The 19,562-nt window shown below is 43.7% G+C and overlaps 1 protein-coding gene across 2 annotated transcripts in view; it reads right to left on the bottom strand.

Annotated features, from left to right (window-relative positions):
• cpx (synaptic transmission protein complexin) overlaps positions 1 to 19,562 on the bottom strand; it is a 331,955-nt gene that overhangs the window by 32,182 nt on the left and 280,211 nt on the right. The gene's annotated exons all lie outside the window — the stretch shown is intronic.

The raw sequence follows: 19,562 nt of genomic DNA, 5'->3' as shown, positions 1-19,562 counted from the left end.
AGCCAAAGCTCAACCCCCGCAAGCACAATTAGGTGAGTACACACACACACACACACACACACACACACACACACACACACACACACACACACACACACACACACACAGCCACCATCCACCCGGTGTGTGTGTGTGTGTGTGTGTGTGTAAGTGGACAGCGCTCTAGACTCGTGGACCTAGGGACCGGGGTTCGATCCCCGCGGCAGGGCCGTAAAAACAAATGGGCAGATTTTCCTTCACCCTGATGCTTCTGTTACCTAGCAGTAAATAGGTACCTGGGAGTTAGACAGCTGCTTCGGGCTGCTTCCTGTGTGTGTGTGTGTGTGTGTGTGTGTGTGTGTGTGTGTGTGTGTGTGTGTGTGTGTGTGTGTGTGTGTGTGAAAATGAGTTAGTAACAGTTGATATATATAGTTGAGAGGCAGGCCGAAAGAGCAGAGCTCAACCCCGCAAGCACCGCTAGGCGAATGCAACTAGGTGAATACACACACACACACACACCCCGCTTTCCAAACTTGGACGAACCTCACCCTCATATTACATCATATTCACTTGTATTACTTAATTGCTCTTTTGCCTACTCATTTTCTTCACATTCTTGCATTCTTGTCTTCCTCACATCACAATTATTTTACCCACATTCTCCTCATACGTTCTATCCTTATTTTTTAACTTCTAAAGTTAGTCCCTTATCCCTTTTCCTCCGTCTATTTTCTTCTCATCCCTGCATATCTTTCTGTACAAATATACTATCTTCACCTTTTTTTCCTCTCACATTTTCTCCTTTCACCGCTTCCTTCGCCTCTGGGGGGGGGGGGGGGTCGGGAGGAGGCCCAGGACTTAAAGTTCTTCCCCTGCTAACTTTTTTCTTTCTGGTTAAGACTGTTAATCAAGAGCAGACCGGCGGCGCAAGTCTTAGTTTCCTGTAGAGGTCTTAGTCCGCCAAGACAGCAGTACGTTTCTTTTAAGATGCTGAAGAAGAAGAACGTGGTATACCTTCCAGCTCTGCTACACACACACACACACACACACACACACACACACACACACACACACACACACACACATTGGGGGTCTAGTAGATGAGCGGACTCGTAATTCTGTGGCCTGGGTTCGATTCCCGGACCAGGCAGAAACAAATGGGCAAAGTTCCTTTCACCTCTGATGCCCCTGTTATCTAGCAGTAAATAGGTACCTGGGAGTTAGTGAGCTGTTACGGGCTGCTTCCGTGTGTGTGTGTGTGTATGTGTGTGTGTGTGTGTGTGTGTGTGTGTGTGTGTGTGTGTGTGTGTGTGTGTGTGTGTGTGTGGTATGGACAAAATAAAGTAGTTAATGAACAATTGATTGACAGTTGAGAGGCGGGCCGAAAGAGCAAAGCTCAACCCCCGCAAACACAACTAGGTGAATACAACTAGGTGAGTACACACACACACGGATAGTCAACTAGTTCCCGTTTATTTTACTTTGATAAGTTTAATGAGAGCTTTTGAGGGTGCAGGTGGTAGCTTAGGAGAGGGGGGGGGGACAGGAAAGGGTGGAGGATGAGGCTTTGGAACCTTAAATGTGATGTTTGCAGGGACGAGGTCATTTAGTTGCTGGTTGGGCTGAGGTCATGGTAGGATGTACATAAAAAAAACAAAAACAAAAAAACATATGGTGCTAAAGGACTTTTTTTATATTTCAGAAGAATTTGTAAAGATTTTGCACCGGGTGAACATTTCTTGAGCTCGACGTTAACACTGGCAGCACCACGCGTTGTTAAGACGACTAATGCAGGAATTATCCTGGATGTTTTTCGTTCATATTTTACACACACACACACACACACACACACACACACACACACACACATACACATACACACACACACACACACACACACACACACACACACACACACACACACTCACACATTCGTACATTCCCATGGGAGAGGGAAAATCGGCGTTGCTTAGGTCTGTATGTCTGACTACCCTCCCTCTCATTTCTCTCTCCCTCCCTCCCTCTCCCACAATCTCTAATGATCTCAATCTACCTATCTATCTGTTATCTATATCTGTCCCTATCTCCCCTCGGATCCTCCGTCATCCCTAGCTCCTTAGTCTTTCCCCTCCTCTTACCCCCCTTTATAATCTCTGTAACCCAAATGAATTCAGTTCATCTTTCGCAGTAACGTGCGAACGCTCACAGTAAACTCTACGGAAAGCACATACCTGATTTAATTTCAGACCATGAAAATCGCACGCGTGGCGCTGGGTTGGGGGGTTGGATTACAAACTGTATTTCTTAATGCATTTACTGTAATCTTACTCCGACCAGTCTATGTCCGTACCATACCCCAGATTATTCTTCATGCAAATTTGGGTGAGACTAGCCCCAAGTCTCTGGCTTCCAGCTTTGGACAGACAAACAGAGACATATATTCTTATTATATAGATTCTACAGGTTAGGGCCCATGTTTGCTGCTCGGTGTGCTGTGCACCATGTTCCTTGTCTACGTTTAGGAGTCCGTGACTGTTGGTAAGGGCCCCCCTGGGTATTGTCAGACGCCATGTTGAGTGGTGGGGCCCATGTACACTGTTGCAGAATCAGATGCCTTGTCTTCTGTGGGGGCTAAATCCGCTGCTTGGTGCACTGGGTGTTTCTGACGTCCTGCGGACTATAGGACTCAGTGTTTACTCTTAAAGGGACTCCTACTGTGGGTCGAATGCACTTACGTGGGCTCTAGTTACCCCTGGAGAACATGTTTGTTATTGTGATATCTTATCTACGTTGAACGCCTGGCTGACCTTATGAGGGCCAAGCAACTGTTGTCGGATATGTTTGCTACCAGGAGTTCCCAGATCTTTCTTTGAGCATAGTTTATAAAAAATCTTGAATATTAGTGGTAGATTTTTGGGCGATTCGAAAATGCAGAGAACTATCATATACGCACAAATATTTCTGGCCAATGTAGTTAAGATATGAACATAAATGGCACACGTAAACTTTAAGTGTTCGAGACACTTGCAATATTTTTTGCTGGTAAGTAGACCAACTGGCTTCAGAACGAAACAAGTCCAGCGCCGAGTGAAAATGTGGAAGCATAGCACAATGTTAGTGGGAGGTGAGTCCCTCGGGTTAAGCTCCGGCAAACAAAATTACATCACCTTGGGTCGATGGAGCATAGTGGGAGACGCATGAAAAACCTCGCCTTATGACCCGGGCTGAGCCTTAAGGCAATGTTTACCTCCCGGCCAGCTGGCGCCGGCAGGGTGTAATGGGCCAGTGCTGCCTAGCCTTGCCTAGCCTTGCCTAGCCACACCCTCCGACCCTTCCCTAACCCCCGACCACATGCCCCTCACCTCACAGTCCCCCATCCCTTGTTCCCACCCCCCGACCCTCTCTCTCCTTAGCACCACCCATCCGTTACCAATCCCCCTACCCCCTATCCTCCCCTTTCACCCATCCTCTCACCCCTACCTTTCCCTAGCCCCTTCCCGAACCCTGCCCTTCCTGTTTTCTTATTTCCCTACAATTTAGTTTTTTTAACTAAGAACATTGTTCACGAAAGAATGGTGCTGATGTTCCTTATGAAACTGCTGGCTTAGAGCTGTTATCCAACACCAACTCATCTGACGCCTGGCCCTAGATACTAATTATTCGATGAGCTTATTAATTCTTCCCATTACAAATCAATTTTACTTCTTGCTAAGTTACAGTCATGATGGTGATTGTATGAAGCCCGCGCCATCTGTATACCAGAGCATTCATATGTTCGGCTGATATGATTTTGCACTCATGTTTATGTCAAGCGAACATGTTTAAAATAAAAGTCAGCCTTGGCCTCTAGGAAGAGTGGTGAATACATAAGACGAGAGTGAACTTGTGCTTGATGTAAGATTTTGCTACACCCTTGCTGTCGAAGTGTGAAATACGTCTTAGAGCTGTCTTGGCTATGATCAATACGAGTCTCTCTCTCTCTCTCTCTCTCTCTCTCTCTCTCTCTCTCTCTCTCTCTCTCTCTCTCTCTCTCTCTCTCTCTCTCACTCTCTCTCTCTCTCTCTCTCTCTCTCTCTCACTCTCTCTCTCTCTCTCTCTCTCTCTCTCTCTCTCTCTCTCTCTCTCTCTCTCTCTCTCTCTCTCTCTCTCTCTCTCTCTCTCTCTCTCCCATTTTCTTTACTTATTTTTTCTAATCTACAAAAACAAATACATTTGCTCCAACTCCTCCCCCCTCCCGCCCTTACCATCCCCTACGATCCGAATTACATTCGTGTAGTCAACCTAGACAGTGATATAGATGCATTATAAACATCTGAGTAGTGAGAACAGCCGAGCTCCATTAGCTAGTGAGGGACGAGGCGTGAGCGGCATCAGATGATGTAGTGATAGATGAAAGAGTTGACATAGTGGGACAGGTGAAGTATTAGACAGGTAATCTGACATGATATATTACACCGAAGGATTAGACGATTCGCATGACATAATATATGATAGGAGAAGAGTTAGACGGATATCCTGTCATGGTGTGTGTGACAGTTGAGATGGCGTCCCTTGAGATGCTGCAGCAAGTCAATATAGGAACCCCCAGGAAAGAATCATATATATATATATATATATATATATATATATATATATATATATATATATATATATATATATATATATATAATGTGTGTGTGTTTGTGTGTGTGTGTGTGTGTGTGTGTGTGTGTGTGTGTGTGTGTGTGTGTGTGTGTGTGTGTGTGTGTGTGTGTGTGTGTGTGTGTGTACGAATCGGGCACATTCGTATGGGTCTCTAGAGCTCAATATATCTATATTAACTTCTGAAAGATGACTATTTTAGATAACTTTTAATTGATTGTCCAGAGTAAGGCCTTTATATATAAATTTAAAAATATATGTATAAAATGGCAAATACTAAAATATTTATCAACATTATTGGTAAAATTCAAATGAGGCATTGTTATGTAAATCTCATCAAGCAATCGTAACACAATTGACGTATTTTCGATATTAAAACTTAAAAAAATTGTTTTTTGTCAATTTCTGGTCTAATACAAAAGCTGATCTCCTTATACACACACACACACACACACACACACACACACACACACACACTTTTGAAATTTGATTTGATTTGAGAAATCTTTAAAGAATTCTGATAAAGAAAGAGATCTAGGAGTGGTTCTAGATAGAAAACTATCACCTGAGGACCACATTAAGAATATTGTGCAAGGAGCCTATGCAATGCTTTCTAACTTCAGAATTGCATTTAAATACATGGATGGCGATATACTAAAGAAATTGTTCATGACTTTTGTTAGGCCAAAGCTAGAATATGCAGCTGTTGTGTGGTGCCCATATCTTAAGAAGCACATCAACAAACTGGAAAAGGTGCAAAGACATGCTACTAAGTGGCTCCCAGAACTGAAGGGCAAGAGCTACGAGGAGAGGTTAGAAGCATTAAATATGCCAAAACTAGAAGACAGAAAGAGGTGATATGATCACTACGTACAAAATAGTAACAGGAATTGATAAAATCGACAGGGAAGACTTCCTGAGACCTGGAACTTCAAGAACAAGAGGCCATAGATTTAAACTAGCTAAACACAGATGCCGAAGAAATATAAGAAAATTCACCTTCGCAAATAGAGTGGTAGACGGTTGGAACAAGTTAAGTGAGAAGGTGGTGGAGGCCAAGACCGTCAGTAGTTTCAAAGCGTTATATGACAAAGAGTGCTGGGAAGACGGGACACCACGAGCGTAGCTCTCATCCTGTAACTACACTTAGGTAATTACACTTAGGTAATTACACACACACACACACACACACACACATATACACACACACGTGTTGCCCTCTTGGTGGAGGCCAAAACCGTTGGTAGTTTCAAAGCGTCATGCGACAAAGAGTACTGGGAAGACGGGATTCCACGAGCGTAGCTCTCATCCTGTAGCTACACTTAGGTAATCACTTAGGTAATTTCACACACGCAAACACGTTAGATTCTAAAAACCCAAAGTGAGCGTAGATGCTAGATGAATCGGGAGATGTGATGTTGAAATACTCCAATGGGCATATATATATATATATATTGTGACGGTAACGCGTTGGTGTTCGGCTGTTTAAGGCTAGGGGTATGGCCTCGTCACATAGTTATAAAAAAAATAGAAAAACTGGAACTTCGTCTGTGGTAAGGTAAGGAGAAGACACACAAAACACAAGTAAACTTTAACAATGAAATTTTAATTACGTTAAATAAATCAAAACATGAAAATAATGCACAAACAAATTCTTATAATAAAATCAATGAATCAAAATAATAAGAATACTTAAATGACACAATGAAAAGTTACGTTAAGGCAAAATAACAAGAAGTGCAATACAACAGTAAGTGGGAGGTGCTGGAATATTGGCTTAAAGCCACCACCTCTCTCAGTACACTCTAGAGTCTAGCTGGGAGGTGTGCTGGCTACGAAAGCACGGAACATTCTGAAGACTGATGTTGGGGCGACCCCAGACATCGGGTAGTATTGGGGGGCGAGTGCAGGTGCAGCCAGACCGGCGACCAATCAGCGGAGCCGTAGCGATCAACGGGTAGTTTGGTGATTTGGGTCCGAACAGGTGGCGGGCTGCATACGTTTCTGCTCACCCTTGCAAGCCTTGCTGGTGTTGTTGTCGTTGTTGGACATTTCTTCCATAGTCTTTTTATATAATTGTGAAGACGTAATTTTGGAGGGAAGAGCAGGCTCAATCTCTTGAAGGAGATTATCGTCACAACTCTCCCCCGAAGCCTGCGGTTCTGGAAGAAGTACGTCGTTATGTGGTGGAGTAATGGATGGAGTTGCTTCTACTTCATAAACTCTGGAGAGATCATGGGCTAAGATGTTGTCAGACTCTTGGTATAGCGTGTCTCCAGGTTGAATTTCTGCAGGTAGCAAGCCCATAGTAGAAGACGTTGAGATGAGAAGTGGGCGTGCTGCAGGAGGTGTAGGGTGGTGTGGTCCGTATTGATGGTGGACCGAGCACTTTTCAGGTGTGGAGTGAAGTGCTGAAGCTTCAGGATGAGGAAGAGTAGCTCCTTGCCAATTGTTCCGTAGATCCTTGTAGCAGTAGTCGCTGACAGGTGTATTCTTCTCGCCTCGTTGCTGCATCACGACACCACCCACGTCGGTACCATTGGCGTCGACATGGAGGATGAAGGGCTTATCTGACGAGGTGAGAGTGGAATTAGAAGAGGGCATAGGAGCACGATTATTATCCTGAAAGCATTTGGGAAGATCATTAAGGATTTTGGAATTAGAAAGCGCCGACTCCTTGTCAGTGCTTTCGGGAGGAGAAGCTGGGAAGGTCTCACTGTGGATGTAGGGTTCTGTGAATGTGGAATAGTTAGTCAAGACAGTGGGAGGAGTACCATTATATTGCTTCAGGAGGTTGACGTGGCACAGCTGGGTCTTCCGCCGCCTATCTGGAGTCTCTATCACATAATTATTATTATTCCTGCACTCTTTGACGCAGTAGGGTCCTGAAAATCTGTTTTGTAAAGGTGAACCTGGGATAGGGAAATAAGCAAGGACGAAGTCTCCCGGCTTGAATTTTCTTACTTTGCTGGTCTGGTCGTAATGAGTCTTCATTCTCACCTGGGCTTTCAATAGATTATCATGGGCAAAGCGGTGGACTCTCTCTAGAATGTGCTGAAGGTTTTGAAGAAACTGGGGCACATTCTGATGCTCACTGAAGGTGGCATCTCTGAGAGAGTCTTTGAAAGCCTTAAGGGGAGTACGGCACTTACGGCCGTAGAGCATCTCATAAGGAGATACTCCTAGGGACTCATTGGGGAGACTTCTGAAAATACACATTATTAGGTCAATCTGCTTATCCCAATCCTTTGAGGTTTCACTACAAAACTTTTTCAAGAGTGCTTTGATGGTCTGATGACTACGTTCAAGAGAACCCTGTGAAGCAGGATGATAGGGGCTGGACAATACCTGTTTGATGTTGAACTCCTCCAGTGTCCTTTTGAAGAGATCACTGGTGAAGTTGGTGCCACAGTCACTTTGAATCTCCCTGGGAAATCCGTATTGAGTGAAGATCTTCAGTAGATGTTTGATAACCGTAGCAGCCGTGATGTTCTTCACTGGAACTGCTATGGGAAATCTGGTGGTAGGACACAGGATGGTTAGGATGTAGGCGTTACCTGAACTGGTCCGAGGTAAAGGACCAACACAGTCTATTATGAGTCTGTGGAAAGGTTCCGCAGGCACCTGTATGGGAATCAGTGGTGCTCTGGGAATGGAGACGTTCGGTTTGCCTGCCATCTGACATGTATGACACTGTTTTACGTACTGTTTGACGTTATTTACCATACCTGGCCAGTAGTAGTCTTGACGAATCCCATGGTAAGTCTTGTTGAAGCCGTAGTGGGAGAATGATCCGTGGGCCAGGTGTAGAATAGTGGGCCGCAGGCTGGTGGGAATCACAAGTTGTTCGGTGTTGGCCCAATCGTCCTCCTCCTTCAGTTTACTGGGTCTATATCGGCGGTAGAGCAAGTCGTTCTCTAGGAAGAACCCAGGAATACTGTCGGGTTGAGTCTCAGCCTGGAAAAACAATGGTGTTAAAGTAAGATCTTCCCTCTGCAACTTACGGAACTCCAACTTGGTCAGATGCGGGGGTAGTTTCTGAGGGTCTTGAGGGACAGCGGTAGCAGTAGAGTCAGCTGGCTGTGGACGTGCGGCTTGTGCACGGGTGGTCACGAGAACCGGAGGAGAAACTTCACTCTCTTGAACCTCTGCTGGAACATACTCAAGAATAGGGTTACTTGGCACAGAGTTACACACCTGGGGTTTGTCCATGACGATCAGGTTGGTTGGTTGCAGGTCTTCTGCCAAGTCGTTGCCTAGGAGAAGTTGCACTCCAGGCATGGGAAAAGGCTTTTCCCTGACGGCGACTTGGACTTCCCCGTTCACGTAGGGACAATCCAGGTGGACTCTGGCGAGAGGGTATGGAGTAGTAGCAGTGAGGTCAGTGATGAAGACTGTTTCCCCGGTGTAGACTATGTTGGGCACAGCCGACTTCAAGATGATCGATTGTAGAGCCGCTGTGTCCCTCAAGATCTTCAATTTGAAACGTCCCTCCGGATTTGAACCGTTGGCAGAGACAGTTCCAGTATACAGGTGGTTACTGAAAAGAGAAAGATCATTAACATCAACACCAACATTCATCACAGGCTTACCGGACTTAGGAGGAGTTGGTTTGGGTCGTTGTTGGTCAGTGGTTCCCTTGTATTGAGACTTACCACACTTGTCTATGGTATGTCCATAGAGTCTACAATACTTGCAGTACAGTTGTGAACCAGCTTGATCGGGGCTCACCTTCTCGTAACTGTACCACGACTTCTTACTGGAGGATGGTTCAGGTGTCAGCCGGTGGATGAGGCTGTAAGTGTCAGCCGACTTAGCACACTTCAGGTAGTCGGTTTCTTCTTTATCTGCTAAGTAGAGGCGGACAGGAGGCGGCACACGTCTCAAGAATTCTTCAACAAGCATCAGGTTGACGAGTTCTGTAAAAGTAGAGACATGTGCTGCTTCCAGCCATTTCATGAAATACCTCCGTTTCGTGTTAGCAAACTCGAGGAAGGTAGTGGTACTTGCCTTCAGGTGGTCACGGAATTTCCTTCTATAACTTTCAGTAGAGAGGAGGTAGGCGTCCAACACTGCTTGTTTCAGAGTGTAGTAGTCATTCTCAGACGCCAAAGTACTGAGTGTGACTGCAGCTCTACCTGTAAGATGGACTCTGAGAAGTGTTGCCCATTGGTCGACAGGCCAACTGAGTTGATTAGCAAGGGTTTCAAAGGTGGTAAAGAACACATCAACTTCTGCTTCTACAAAGGATGGCATTAACTTACTTGCATGTGATATATTAAAACTGACGGGAAGATTGGCAGTAGCTTGCTGGCGTTGAGTGAAGTGTGAAGTTTCCAGGGCGATTTCACGTTGACGACACTCTAGAGCCAGAGTCGCTTGTTGCTTGTCATGTTCGCGTTGTATTTCCAACTCGCGTTGTTTGGTTTCAAGCTGTAAGCGTTCCCGCTCCTGGAGTGTTTCAAGCTGTACTCGTTCACGTTCACGGAGTAATGCGACCTCGCGTTCGTGTTCTTCTCTCCTCAAAGCAGCTTCGCGTTCTCGTTCGTCTCTCCTCATAGCAGCTTCGCGTTCTTGTTCTTCCCTCCGTATGGCAGCTGTTCGTTCTTCAATCTTGGCCAGCTCTAGTTTGAGTTTCAGCGTTGCCAAATCAGTTTTATCTGCAATATAGTAAGTTTCATGAGTTTCAGAGTCTATCTTACCTTGCTCTAAATAGTAATCCAGCAACAGGTTGTGTAGGTCATTTTTGTTGGCTTGGTAGGGAACTTCTAGTTGATACTCATGTGCAAGAGTTTGTAATTCAGTCCTCTTGGCACGACTTAAAGTTCCTATTTCACCTGCTGGATTTGCACGGAAAGTTTGGAGACGAAACATGGTGAAATTAGCAAATAAAGGTACACGAATGTTCAATAATGAAATGTCAGAAACAGGACAACGTGGCAACTGGCACCTATCCTGTGTGATCTTTAACAATTAACGTTAAGTGAAAGATATTAAATTAAATCAAGGGCGCAGGAAATCTTGTACCCGGTACTCATGTAAGAGAATAAGGGCAAGAAAATCCTACTAACAAATGAAACAAAGTTTCGAAAACAAATGAAACAGTTAAATGCTTCAAAAGTAAAATTGGTAGTCCAAGGATGTAGGCATACCTTGCCAAGTCTCTATAGGACATAAAGCAAGTTTTTCCTACTGAATTTAATATGATACTTACAGAATTAGCGAACTTTTGTGCTCTGAAAAAATAAGCTAATTCCCTACCGTTGTATGTATCATCATCTCTGACTGACGTGTAGGGGTGCGAGGTGTCAACTGGTGACGAGAACTGCTGCTGAGGTCCCAATTCAGCAACTAAAGTTCGAGCTAGAGGAACTATGGCCCTCTTTGTCCTCCTACAGTCAGATTGCAGAAGATTGGGTACTCTTGACCCGGGGCAGACCACAGTACCAGGGTACTAATATGATGATCTGTCAGAATGAGAAATATTCAAGGGACATAGATGGTAAATACGAGTAATAACAAGGAGGGAGAGATGACCAATTAAGAGTATGACTGCGGCCTACAGTCACCACGTAATCCAAAGTTGTCTCACCTTCACTATATGTTACTCTCGTAATGCACAATACACCGCACCTTATAAAAAATGAAATTGAATGAAAAATAGTAAAGCTACGTTAACAGAGTTAAATACGCTTACCATAAATTACCACTTGGCACCAGTACCTGAGTGAGGCTCCTAGGACAGGCCCCCATATAACTTGTGACGGTAACGCGTTGGTGTTCGGCTGTTTAAGGCTAGGGGTATGGCCTCGTCACATAGTTATAAAAAAAATAGAAAAACTGGAACTTCGTCTGTGGTAAGGTAAGGAGAAGACACACAAAACACAAGTAAACTTTAACAATGAAATTTTAATTACGTTAAATAAATCAAAACATGAAAATAATGCACAAACAAATTCTTATAATAAAATCAATGAATCAAAATAATAAGAATACTTAAATGACACAATGAAAAGTTACGTTAAGGCAAAATAACAAGAAGTGCAATACAACAGTAAGTGGGAGGTGCTGGAATATTGGCTTAAAGCCACCACCTCTCTCAGTACACTCTAGAGTCTAGCTGGGAGGTGTGCTGGCTACGAAAGCACGGAACATTCTGAAGACTGATGTTGGGGCGACCCCAGACATCGGGTAGTATTGGGGGGCGAGTGCAGGTGCAGCCAGACCGGCGACCAATCAGCGGAGCCGTAGCGATCAACGGGTAGTTTGGTGATTTGGGTCCGAACAGGTGGCGGGCTGCATACGTTTCTGCTCACCCTTGCAAGCCTTGCTGGTGTTGTTGTCGTTGTTGGACATTTCTTCCATAGTCTTTTTATATAATTGTGAAGACGTAATTTTGGAGGGAAGAGCAGGCTCAATCTCTTGAAGGAGATTATCGTCACAATATATATATATATATATATATATATATATATATATATTTATATATATATATATTTATATATATATATATATATATATATATATATATAATATATAATATAATGTGTGTATAAAATCATTTAATTTAAAACTTCTTTACACAAAAAGGGTTACGACATTGGTTACATGATGCAAGGTACAAGGCTACCTGTCACAGGTTGTCGAGTTCTTCCTGCTTCTCAGATGGCGGGCAAGAACCATGGATGCAGTGAGAATTTCTTCTCGGTTTCGCCACACTAAGGCTCTGAAAGAGGAAGCTGGCGGCTGTAGGGTCTCTTGTTTCAATTAGCTTAGAACCCAGCTCCTTCACAAATTAGCAGCACTTTTACCACTGGCACCAAGTGTCTCTGAGGCAATGGAGACAAAATTGTAGTGGTAATCAAGATCACTGTATTTACGAGCTAAGGTTGCATCCCGGTGCATGGCAGCGCCGACTGGCTGTGCAACACTGAAGTCAACATAGGTGTTGGCTAAAGCTGAAACGCAAGTGTATTCCCACACCAACAATATTAGTATATTTTGGTAGAATTTTTCCCTGTAGGCATATATTATTGAATGTGACCAATAGAGTGAGATCAATTAGTACAGCAAACCTTCTTTATTTTCCTTACAATTTTCTTCACTTGATAAGAAAGTTTAAAAATTAAATTTCTAAAGTTCATTTTAACAGTTTAATTTGAAAATAAGAGATACGTTTCGTTAACTCGTGTTAACATTGCCAAAGTCAGAGTTCGAATAATTACAAACATTTTTGCTGCAAAATGATATGTATCCGAGGATGAGGTGAAGGTGATGAAGTGAAGGGGGGGATGGAGTGAAAGGAAGGACACCTCACTTACAGGTCCACTGTATCTTGTCACTCTCCTTCTTACATGAGGGCTGGGGCAGTATGTTGTATGTTCCCCTGTGTCCTGGCAGTTGGCAGAGTGCAATTAGGCTCTAGTTGGCTATTGATACGTGGCTAGGTGTAAAATGCCTTGCTGAGGTCCAGTCTTCTGTTCCCATTGTGTCTGTCGATTATTTTGGTGTTGTGTGTGAGGATATATCTAGTGATGGTTTGATTAAAGAGACTCCATGTTCCTTAATAGCCTTGCTGCTTGAGCATTGTTAGACGTCTTGAATGGGATGTTGATGTCGTGCTTGTATATTGAATTCGTTGGGGCTGACAGTCCCCAAGTGGGTATGTGAACAACACCAAAATAATAGACAGATATAGCGCCTTTCTTTACGCGACTTGATAATGGGCCAAGACGGAACGGAACGTCATTACTTTCTTTAATTTCAGATGTTCAGGTTGGATGTCTAAATATACATCATACAAAATTATAACAAAAGAAGTCAGAACAAACTTTTAAAAGAAGTGAAACAGAATCTAAAAATTTGTATATTCCAGGAGGCGCGAGTAAATTTTCCAACTGAATCTAAAACATTTGTAGGAATAACGCAGAAACATAAAGTTGTGAAAAATCATAAAAAGGTATTCCTAAAAGAGTATATAATTCCCCTTGAAAGAGGTAAAAGCGTGACAAAAATCATCTCGATGAAGATAATAATGGGTATTTTGCAGAATTTATTTCCCCCCATTGTTTACTTGTTTACATCCGCATAATGATCCTGTAATTAAGAGATACGAATTACTGTGATTGTAACGAGGGATTCGTGAGCTGTCGCACCACCTGACCCGACCTATCATTAAGCAGTATGTGGAAGATAATTAACCTTAAAATGCCGCAATGAGCTGATACACAAATAATTGTACTGGCTTACGCTGGGTTCATCTCCCAACTCGCAAGTTTGATATCCCAGCTTTCATTAAGCTCCTTTAGCTTGTTCCCAAAATTATCTGTGATAATTTATCATATCGTGGTGAGAGAGTTGTGCCAGTCACAGAAATACACACATACCACACAGGTACAGGTGTAAATTAACCGTAGAGACAAGGAGAGAATGTATGTGTATGTGTATGTGTGTATGTACCCATGTACCTATCTTCGAATGTTCAGCTTTTCCTTAATTAAACTACTTAAACTACCAACCACCATCCCACATTTATATTTTAGATAGAGAGGTAAATTAAGATAATCTTGGTGGGCACTTGCTCAGAGCGGTAGTCCCCTAATGGCTCCCGGCCGCTTACACACGGCACAGGTAATCCTGGAAGAGAGCTACGACCACCTGACTGATCACTGCCTCACGTTAATTACTCCAGGTGATCATGGCTCATCTCCATGGTGTGTGTGTGTGTATGTGTGTGTGTGTGTGTGTGTGTGTGTGTGTGTGTGTGTGTGTGTGTGTGTGTGTGTGTGTGTGAGTGTGTGTGTGTGTGTGTGTGTGTGCGCGCGTGTGTGTGAAATGTATTGTGTGAGATAAATATATTTGGTAGATGAAAAAAAGTTTAGAGTCCTTACAGTAGACAATCGACAGTTACAAAGGTGGGATCCAGGAGCCTTTTAGCTCTCTACCATCCTTCAGATCCTACCCCCGTCATCATTTCACTGAATGATAATATAATTTCTCGCGCCATCAGGAGCGCGATGACCCCTGAATACCTCTTGGGGTCCACACGACACTATATTAACGCCTCTACTAAGACGGGTAGGCTCTGGAGCCCAGTGAAGGATTGGATCATCTCATTTCTGGAGAAGTTAATCATAAGGCTCCCCTCAAGTGGCTCGGTATTCCGAACGACCTCGCTCTGATTTGCTAGCTTTCAAGAGTATGATTCCCAGCGTTATAACTTTGGTTCCCTGTGACAGTCTTGTGGCGCTTCAAGAACTTCGACAATATGGAACTGAATTACGAAAGGTTTTAATGATAACTGTATTTTTGTTGTGGCTGCTGTTATCTGCTGAAATGTCAATCTTCTCTACAGCGTTATATTCCTGTCTTCCTGTCTTTAAATAATAAAATTCCTGTCTTATTCCATCCTTTGTGGTTTTGACACACACACACACACACACACACACACACACACACACACACACACACACATTATAATATATATATAGCCAAGTTTTCCTGAATTAAAATATTTTCTCTAAATTTTGTCTTATGAAATGATAAAGCTACCCATTTCATTATGTATGAGGTAATTTTTTTTTATTGGAGTTAAAATTAACGTAGATATATGACTGAACCTAACCAACCCTTACTAACCTAACCTAACCTATCTTTATAGGTTAGGTTAGGTTAGGTAGCCGAAAAAGCTAGGTTAGGTTAGGTTAGGTAGGTTAGGTAGTCGAAAAACAATTAATTCATGAAAACTTGGCTTATTAGGCAAATCGGGCCTTGCATAGTAGGCTGAGAAGTGCGTTCTGGCTACTAGGTACGACATATATATATATATATATATATATATATATATATATATATATATATATATATATATATATATATATATATATATATATATGTATATATATATAACCAATAGACTTCAAATTTAATATTCCTCACATTCTCACTCTCCGGAGATTATTTCCATGGGTCATTCATACATTCCAAGCATGCTTGCCATATCCCGTATTCACAGCGTACATATTTAATTATACGTGCAAGATTGAAGAAAAGAAGAGGTGGAAAGAGAGAGAGAGAGAGAGAGAGAGAGAGAGAGTGCATGTGTGTGTTGAGCTCTTCTTCAGACTTCAGCATACCACTTGTACAGAGGAAAACGGGTATAACGAGTTCGTAAAATATATGACGTAATTTTCCTTACAGTCTGGCGTAATTTAGTTAATGCAGCATCTCATACATCATACACTACCTCGCCTGGTTGCAGTTTCCTTAAAATATTTACCACTTTGTCACCGATAAAATGGTCCTTATTTAAAATTTACCAAAAAGATGCCTGGATATTTTTCATGAATAACTTTTTTTTAAGTTTATGAGATAATATCTCGAAAAGAGTTTTAAATTATATATATATATATATATATATATATATATATATATATATATATATATATATATATATATATATATATATATATATATATATATATATATGAAATAACCCACTATTTAGAAAACACATAAAATGCAGACTGGATATTTCGATCCGAAGCCGAGACCCTGTTCAGCAGTGAGCAAGACGGACAGCAGGAACTGCTTGTATGCCATCAGGTGTCCATGGCACAGGAAGCAGCATAAGGTTAAAACCTTGTTACGAAAGCAGTAGCAGCTCCTCATGCAGGTGACTTCCTATTAGCAGCCCCATTGTCAGCAACCGGCACGCACCTCACTCTGTCCACACTACCACAGCGGCTGTCCACACTACCACAGCGGCTGTCCACACTACCACAGCGGCTATCCACACTACCACAGCGGCTGTCCACACTACCACAGCCTGTGCCCACACGGAAACTTGGGAATACTAAACTCAACTTACAAAGCCCTGAGGGCCGAGGGGCTCAATTTATCATACGTCAGATTTTGCCGTGTTTTGGGCTCTCGACGTGTCGTACTTCTTTACTCAGTTTCCCGTCTCTTCTTTTCCCTTCTCTCCTTTTCCATCTCTTTGAAACTTCCATCTCTTCCTTCCTTTCTCCTCTGCCCCCTTCCCTCCCCAGTCCTCTCCGTTCTTTCTTTTTCCCGATCTCCTCTTTCTCTTTTCCTCTTTCTCCGTCTATTTATCTTTCCATTCCTTTTTCCATTTTTCGTCTTGTTCCATGCACTTACCTCTCCACTTATTTATTACCACTTGTCGAGCCATCTTCAAGCACGTGGCATCGCCTTTCAAGTGACATCTATTCTAATGTGTTTTTAAGGGAAATCTTTAGAATGCCATTCTTTATGTGGAATATTTTTAAATGGAATTTTTTGAATCATAGCTTTTCAGTGGCATATTTTAAGTGGAGTCTTTTAAATTACATCTTTTAAGTAACATCTTTTAAGTGGCATCTTTTAAATGGCATCTTTTAAATGGCATCTTTCAAATGGCATATTTTAAATTCCATATTTTAAGTGGCAACTTATTTTACTTATTCTACGCCAATCATGCGCTGATCATCTTTTTTTGTACAACTTGACTTTTACTCAGGGAAAAATTGAAGTAGAAAAAAATATCTTTTGCTTCTCAGGCGGCTCATGCTAACAACTGTACAATGCTCTGCAACGCCACGAAGCAGGTTCTTATCTTCCGAGCCTCTTATCTTCAAGGCTCATGAACGAGTGTTCAGATGTAGTTGGATAATAAACCATTCCATTACCATAACATTTTTGTGGTCATTGACTAGATTTTGACACTTTAAAGACAAATGAAAATGTAAATTTATCGGGAGGTCAATTTACCATAAACATGGGGTTTATACAGCTGCTATTATCGGAGGGGTCAACCAGGATTTTCAAAAATTTTTGAGGATTTTTTTTTTTCAATATCCTCTTAAACACACAGTTTAAAAATGGTATTGAAAACCCGCTTTTAGATTCCTGAGGGCGTTCTCTTTTTTTATCTCGGTTACTCGCATTTTTAAATATTTTTGTAGCATTCTCAGCTGTAGGCATCACAGCTAAGTGTAAGGTCCATCGGGAGCATTAGTGGAGCATTTTCAGCGTTCATTACCACAGCTGATTGGGAGGTCAGTTTTAGAGCATTTTGTGGAGTATTCTCAAATTTCAATAAACAAATGTTGATACGAGGTTAATCCGGAGCATTAGCGGAGAATTTGCGGAACATCAATAATCTTCGGTAAATTTATATCCATTGAGTATCAGTTACATATTATCTCATTCACTAGTTTCTCATTGTTTACTAATTTTCGTCTCTTAAGCCTTCTTCTCGTCACAGATTACCAACCATTGTTTATGTCTCTCTCTTCCTTCTGTACTCTCTCACGCTACTTCAGTGGTCCTAGGGGGGGAGGGAGGGGGATTTGGTACTCGAGGTTTGAAGCAATTGTGACGCCCAGGAATGGAATCTGGATGCAGGTTGAGTACATTCCCTCGCCTCGTTGAGGTCTTCCCGTCCACAGATTGACTACATCCATTTGTCTTGTCCCCGTCTATCTTCCATCTTGCCTGTCTCCAGCTGGTCGTGTTGTAGTCAAGAGAGCGCCAGCAACCTGAAACACACGTCTGGCTGTTGTTGCAAATCACATTCACTATCCTCGTCAGTTGCTCACGCTGTCCTCAACGCTGTCACTTGCTCTCTCGTGTGTTGATCTTGTTACGTCTTCCCTCCAGCCTTATTCTGTGAGCCAACCTCAATAACTCAGTCAACTATCTGTCCCAGAGACAGGCACGTGTCCCCTCACTATGCTCCTAGACCCCACCCAGCACCTCACTATGCTCCCAGACCACACCCAGCACCTCACCATGCTCCTAGACCACACCCAGCACCTAACCATGCTCCTAGACCACACCCAGCACCTCACCATGCTCCTAGACCCCACCCAGCACCTCACTATGCTCCTAGACCACACCCAGCACCTCACCATGCTCCCAGACCACACCCAGCACCTCACCATGCTCCTAGACCACACCCAGCACCTCACCATGCTCCTAGACCCCACCCAGCACCTCACTATGCTCCTAGACCCCACCCAGCACCTCACTATGCTCCTAGACCAAACCCAGCACCTCACCATGCTCCCAGACCACACCCAGCACCTCACCATGCTCCTAGACCACACCCAGCACCTCACCATGCTCCTAGACCCCACCCAGCACCTCACTATGCTCCTAGACCCCACCCAGCACCTCACCATGCTCCTAGACCCCACCCAGCACCTCACTATGCTCCCAGACCACACCCAGCACCTCACCATGCTCCTAGACCCCACCCAGCACCTCACTATGCTCCTAGACCACACCCAGCACCTCACTATGCTCCTAGACCACACCCAGCACCTCACTATGCTCCTAGATCACACCCAGCACCTCACTATGCTCCTAGACCACACCCAGCACCCCACCATGCTCCTAGACCACACCCAGTACCTCACTATGCTCTCAGACCACACCCAGCACCCCACTATGCTCCTAGACCACACCCAGCACCTCACCATGCTCCTAGACCACTCCCAGCACCTCACCATGCTCCCAGACCACACCCAGCACCCCACTATGCTCCTAGACCACACCCAGCACCTCACCATGCTCCTAGACCACACCCAGCACCTCACCATGCTCCTAGACCACACCCAGCACCTCACCATGCTCCTAGACCACACCCAGCACCCCACCATGCTCCTAGACCACACCCAGCACCTCACCATGCTCCTAGACCACACCCAGCACCTCACCATGCTCCTAGACCACACCCAGCACCCCACTATGCTCCTAGACCACACCCAGCACCTCACCATACTCCTAGACCACACCCAGCACCTCACCATGCTCCTAGACCACACCCAGTACGTCACCATGCTCCCAGACCACACCCAGCACCTCACTATGCTCCTAGACCACACCCAGCACCTCACTATGCTCCTAGACCACACCCAGCACCTCATTATGCTCCT

Source organism: Procambarus clarkii, chromosome 51, assembly GCF_040958095.1.
Source record: "Procambarus clarkii isolate CNS0578487 chromosome 51, FALCON_Pclarkii_2.0, whole genome shotgun sequence".
Taxonomy (NCBI): Eukaryota; Metazoa; Arthropoda; class Malacostraca; order Decapoda; family Cambaridae; genus Procambarus; species Procambarus clarkii.
Note: the sequence above shows the minus strand (reverse complement) of the source record. Positions and strands in the feature narration are given on the sequence as shown.